This window comes from Syzygium oleosum, unplaced genomic scaffold (assembly GCF_021117445.2).
Source record: "Syzygium oleosum isolate NSW1041296 unplaced genomic scaffold, Sole_v2.1 Sole_v2.01, whole genome shotgun sequence".
NCBI classification, from domain to species: Eukaryota; Viridiplantae; Streptophyta; class Magnoliopsida; order Myrtales; family Myrtaceae; genus Syzygium; species Syzygium oleosum.
Genome location: NW_026607485.1, coordinates 33,104,753 through 33,111,531, shown reverse-complemented (window position 1 = coordinate 33,111,531; position 6,779 = coordinate 33,104,753). Strand labels below are relative to the sequence as shown.

At 40.2% G+C, this 6,779-nt stretch overlaps 1 pseudogene; it reads right to left on the bottom strand.

The window, feature by feature from the left end:
• Positions 1 to 1,824: 1,824 nt before the first annotated feature.
• On the bottom strand, positions 1,825 to 6,073 carry LOC115662909 (anthocyanidin 3-O-glucosyltransferase 5-like; annotated as a pseudogene).
• Between the last annotated feature and the right edge of the window lie 706 nt (positions 6,074 to 6,779).

The window sequence follows — 6,779 nt, the reverse complement described above, 5'->3', positions numbered from 1 at the left end:
GAAATACCATGTGTGGTGAAAAAAGTTTTGAGTTTTAGATACTCACATCCGCCATTGGAGTAGACAGAAATAATAGGATGTTGAAATTGTTTTTCGACAATTGGTTTTAAAGCACTAAAAATGGCATAAACGTAGGATTTTTTTGCATAGGATAAAGCCATATGTATTTTGTAAAATGGTCAACAAATGAAACGTAATATTTGAAACCATCAACTGAGGTGTCCAGAGCATGACCCCAAACGTCGGTGTATAAGAGTTCTAGTGGATTTTGGCACGAGAGAGTAGAAACTTTGAATGACAAATGATGACTTTTATTGCATTGGCACGAATCACAATATGATTTGGAAATGGATTTGGACGTTAAGGATAATGGAGAGTTCATCGGCAATACCATTTAATTCTTGAAGATATTCAGAAACTAATCTCAATTGCCAGATTGTGGACAACTGGTCCTTGAGATACATTACCCGAGAATGGGATTTGTTGGCATAAAGGTTGGTGAGCGTTTTTAGTGCCTCTTGAGAGGTTTTGCTGAATTCAATCAGCGACAAAATAGATTCAGAAACTGAGCCGAAAATGACGGATAACAACAGCTGGTCTTGGCGGATCCACAATGTGTGTGTTGGACTGGCTGATCCCGACGAATCAAGTGACGGATAAAGGTGTGGGCCGTCAACAAATCGGAGCAGATCATGCCCGATTAAAATGGCTTGAAGTTATGCTCGCCAAGAGGGAAAGTTGCCAGCCGTGAGCTTCACGGGAAGTTGAATAGTGTTGCCGATGGTGATGAGACCGGTTGCAGAAGAGTGGTGTTGTCATTGGTTGAACTCGACATGGTGGGATCGAAGGCTCGGTTGAGCGAAAAAGCTCCGATACCATATAATGTTTAAGAGAATCGAGAGAATTTTGAGAAAAAGATTTTATGCAACTGATACATTTCCGTGCGCTGAGTACATGTATTTATATAAGAGATTACAAGTCATTAGAATCAATTAAATTGAATTTACAATCCCTTGATCTTAGCACTTGCTTGTTATGTGAGATTCTTCCTTGACATTAGTACTTGTGTGATTTGATTTGATCTTGATTCCTTGATTTGTGTCATTATCCTTAACATACACCAGGCATGGTGAGGCTTGAATATGCAAGCGAGGTTAACGCCCAAGGCTCGCCCAATTGCATAGGTAACGTGGCTTTATATATTTTTAAACAAGTTTAAGTTGAAAAGACATAAAATTGGAAAATAAATAAAAAGTAAACAGAAAAAAATATTTTACATTATAAAGGAAAGGATTAGAATTTTTTTTTTAAAAGGCAGGATTATTTTCGCCATAAATAGAGTGGGAGAGATTGAGCAACTGTTCCGGCTTCAGGGTGCGGCTTAAGAAAATGACCTTTTTTGCGAACATCCCTCGCCCACCCATTTATGTATGTACGCATGATTGCTCGACCCATGATCAGGTCTGGCCAACTCGGTTTCCTCCTTTGAAGGCCATCGTTTCTGTCGATGCCTCTTTGTATCCTCTCTCTCTCACTGAGCAATTCGTGTACGCGCGACGACGTTCGAACCACTGAATAGTTGGTGGTGGGTGCAGAGTATGGTTGGGAGGTGGGGTTTATCGTGTTGAATATATGTGAATACACTTAGTTGCTCATCTGTGCGACAACTGTTTTTGGGAGAGTACTGAAAGTAATGTCTCCTCAATACTTGATACATAAACGGGATCAAATACACTTCAACCATATCTTTGCCAATTCATGCATTGGACTGCCAATCTGCATTATTATTTCCATTATACTTATGTCATGCATATGTGTGACAACTTAATTTGCTTTCTTAATTTAATGGATCCTCATTTTGCAATCTTCCTTCATTTTACGGAGGGACTCGTAGGAAGTACCTCCTTTGACCATGGCCTTTTCTGCGTTGATCTTGAGCTCTTTGACTCTAGCTCTTATTGTGTGACCTTCTTTCTCCACCATTATCGATCTCGCCAGCTTCTCTATCTCCTCCCTCCCCACAATCTTCTTCGGCGGCAGCTCCTTTGGCCGGATCGCCACCCCGATCTCCTCAACGAGGAGTGTTGCATTTAGCCTTTGCTCGGCATGCAAGGGCCAGGCGATCATGGGCACTCCGTTTACTATGCTCTCTAGGGTTGAGTTCCATCCGCAATGAGATAGGAAGCCGCCCAATGATGGATGGCTCAGGATATCCACCTGTGGGGCCCACGATGGGAGTATTAATCCAACGTCGCGGGTACGTACCTTGAATCCATCTGGCAGAAATCTCAATAGCTCATCGGCACCACCAACCTTCCCCGCATCAAAGAACGATCCAGCAAGAGCAAGAGATTTGACAATTGGTTTCCGGAGTATCCATATAAACCAACAAAATTATACATATGTAAGATGAAGGAATTTATCAAGTATATAACCAAGAAACACTAAAATGAAGCTTAATTTATACACACCACACTTTTTTATTTATCCTTTCTAGATTATCATTAGGTCTTTTGCGAGTGTGAAAAAAGTTACGCATTTATCGTTGGATTGAATCATACATCTGCCAAGAGTTAGTTCCGCATAACGAATTCTTCCACATATCAAATGCTAATAAAGAACGCGCACTGTATTTTCTACACTGACAATGATCCTAATAAAAATATTTGGCTAGAGATTCTTATATATACACGCGCAAACCATCTCAATGTCTTGTTAGTTAATGGATTTTGTTTTGATTAAGAAAAGATTATTTTCCTTCATCCTTAACTAAAAATTGCTTAGAGGAAGGGGAAAATTTCCTACAACCGACAGTAAAACCAAATACCATGTACATACTAACCTAAAGAAGTGATTATCCTAAGCAAAAGGTTTTTCTCGATATATCAAGCAAAAGATCTTAAAAGGAGGTAAAAGATGATCAGAAGATAATCAGAAAGATAGGATGTAAAATTTTAAACTAAATGGGCCATTAAGTATGCAGCCCTGTTGGTAAAGGGATTGGGGGTGGGGACGCTAGTATCACAGGTGCAGGGTTCGACTCCCGCGCTCTGCAAGAGGCAGAGTAAAAGTCAGAGAGCGAGAAGAGTTGGAAATTGGATAGATAAAAAAAAAATAAATGGGTCATTAAAAAAAAATTAATATTACGAAAAACCCCAAACCAGTACACATGTGATAAATATACCTCCAACTAATTTTTTGACCACCAAAAACTCCAAACTAGTATACTTTGTAACAAAATTTACCACAAATTAATTTGTTGACCATCAAAAATCCAAAACCGGTACATTTGTGACAAATTTTTCCTCCGTTGGTTTCCATTAAATTAGATTAATACCACGAAAAATCATAAACCGGTACACATGTGACAAACAAAAGGTAAAACCCCAAACTGTTACACCCGTTAATTGCAATGTATCATTCAACTTAACAATTTGACAGTAAAATTTAATAGAAACTAATAAAGGGTAAATTATCACGGACATACCAGTTTGAGGCTTTTGGTGGTCAAAAAATTGATTTTGGGTAATTTGTCACAGACGTACCAGTTTAGAGTTTTTCGTGGCATTAACCCTTAAAAAAAAATTCATGTCAGATAAATGAGCTTGTGGATGGAATTTGTGAAGAGAATGGCCCTTGTTTTTACATAGCCAAACAAGGATCGACCTTCACAAATTTTTCAATATGTGATAACGTGAAAGTTAAAACACACAGAAAGCAACTGTCCGTCCCGACTATTTTCTATATTTCCTATATATAAAAAAAAAAAAAAGCAAGGCTTGCAAGGAGAAGGGCCTAATTTCATGAAAGAGCACCAACTTTATCTTGAGTGATAATTCTGGCCCAAACTTTTTTTTGTGTCATAAAAATTCATTAACTTTCATTTAAATCTCAAATCTTGTATGAACAGATTGAAAATTTTACATTACGGGGCCTGATTTGTGACACGAGTAAAAATTGGTGTTTTCTTTTTAGATAAAAAGAAGTTCAAGCTAGAATTGTCATTCAAGGTAAAGTTGATGCCTTTTTTTTTTTTTGGAATTAGTCCTAAGGAGAAGAGATTATTTCGGGGCTTTTGTTGCTATTATCTCATATGTTTCATAACAACTATTATAAATACCAGAAATGTTTTATTTTTAAAAAAAATTTAAAAAATATGAGAACAAAAATGTTTTCTTTTAAAAAAATGTTTTCATTATAAGTAAAATAAAACAGAACAAAAAAAAATTTAAAAAAAATGTTTTCTTTTTCGGGTCTAATACCATAAAAAACCTCAAACTTTAATTTTTGTCCTAATTTTACCTTTTGTCCCATAAAAAACCTCCAACTTTAAGTCATGTCTCAATTCTACCCTAAACTGTTTTTTTGTCCATAAAAAACTCCAAATTTTAGGTCTAAGTTCCAATTTTACCCTAAACTTTTTTTGTCTAATAAAAAATCATCAACTTTAGGTTCAATACTAATTTTACCCCAAACTTTTTTTTGTCCCATAAAGTTTCAATTTAACTCTAATTTTTTTATCTCATAAAATATCACAAACTTTTTCATGAGTCCCAAATCTACTTTCTATTAACCCTCCGTCAAAATCGCCCTTAGTGATTTTGCACTCGGTCTTAAATCTCTTGTGCTTTCTCTCGCGGTTGGAGAGCTTGAGCTCGGGACGCTCGAACAACTCGTGCTTTAGAGTTTTCCATTTATAGGTTGTCAACGAGAAATTTTGGACGGAGGGTTAATGGGGGCAGATTTGTGACTCGAGCAAAATTTAGTGATTTTTTATGAATCTGCAAAAATTTTAGGGCAAAATTGGGATTGAACGGTAAAATTGGGACAAGATAAAAAAAATTGGAGATTTTTCGTAGGACAAAAAAAGTTTAGGGTAAAATTGGGACAAGACCTAAAGTTGAGGGTTTTTTATGAGACAAAAAAAAGTTTATGATAAAATTTGAACATAACCTAAAGTTTAAAAATTTTTATGAGATAAAAAGTAAAATTGAAACAAAAGTTAAAATTTGAGATTTTTTAGGATATTAGGCCTTCTGTTTTTCGAAAAGCGTACACGTGCTCCACCCAATGCCTCGTGGAGCATTTTTGCTCATTCAGACCTTACCTTTGTCGGCTCAGCTCCAATCCCCAAGCCAGCTCCACCAGCTGCTCAGCCGACAATGTCCCTCCACTTCCGAACGAGACGAACATCACCGACTCGCTCGGCTGCTTATCCAGCCATTCCACCAGCTCCTTCCCCAGACTGGCTGGTCTGACCGGTCGAACGAGCGGCCCGACCGTATACACCGGACCGTTCGCGACCCGGCCCAAGAACTCCTCATTCCTCAGTGCGGCGGGCATCTCGGCCTCCAAATCCTCCCACACATTCAACAGGATCCCATCTCCCGTCGGGGTCTCGCAAGCCAGCCGCACGTACTCGCGGTATTGCAGGTCGGACCGGTCCAGCATCGGGTCCACCACGTCCTCTGGTCGGACAGGTTTGCAACCCGGGATCTCGAGCGGTTCGGTCCGGTCCACGTACTCTGCCTTCACTTCCTTGTCTAGCGTCGGCGAGTGTAGGAGCAACACAAGAAACCACGCATTGGAAGGGACGTAGACGTACTTGGGGATCCCCAACTCCTCGCCAATGCACAGATGCTCCGTCCCGAACAAGTCCATGATGAGGACATCGGGCTGGGCCTCCATCGCCACGAGCGCGGACCGGAACGCGTGCCGGGCCTCGCGCATCATGGCTGTAAGCCTCGCGACCACGGAGGCATCCGGGCCGAGGCCGGCGGCCGTGAGGTCGGGGGCGGGGAGCTCCATGACGTTGAGGAGCTTGGGGGTCATCGCGATGTCGATGATCTCAGCCTCAGCGCGGGAGGCCTGCGAGGGGACGACAAAGACGGTCACCTCGAAGCCATGGTCAGCGATGAGGCGCTTGCCGAGCTCGATGCCGGGGATGAGGTGGTCCATGCCGGGGCTTGAGAGGAGCGCTGTATGGAGCTTTTTCGGCTTCTCCATCGATGAATTGGAGGAAAAGTGGTCGAAATCTATGGAATGAAGTGAAGCTGAGAGTGTGGCTGAGGAAGATATGTTAGCTAAAACGCAAGGTTGGCGAGTGGGTCTTTAAGTAGTTGAGTATCCAACTTCAGCTCAGTTTATTTCGCGAAAAATGAATAATTTAAAATATATTTTCCTAAAAATGATCGCTTATATCGCTTACGAAAATGAACGAAAGAAAAATATTTTCCTTATCCACGAATATGATCGATAATGGAAATATTTTTCATTGGCAACCTATTTCAAGCGATATTGCGAAATCTCAACCGACACAACTTTTGGTCCAAAAATTACAATGTGCGAATGGACACAAATATTGTTCCAAACCTTGCGAAGTCCCAACCGACACAAACCAAAAGTTGCGAAGTGCGAATGGACACAAATTTTGGTCCAAAAGTTGCGAAGTCCCAATTGAAAACAACTTTTGGTGCAAAACTTGCGAAGTCCGGATGGACATAAATTTTGGTCCAAACCTTGCGAAGTACCAAAAGCAATCATTTTTATGAAAAATATGTCCAAAATCATTCATTTTCCACGAAACAAACGAAGCCTTCGTGTGATTGAAAATATTGGTTGTAGTCATTTGTAGAATTCCAGAGAATGCAAGATTAAGAGCGGAACCAAATCAAGCTATCCGATCATGAGTAATTTGGGGTCTGCTCAATGATTATTCGCGATCGACGTACTTGATTACGGTCAAGCTATAACTCGGTCGTTACTCAACTCAACGGGCT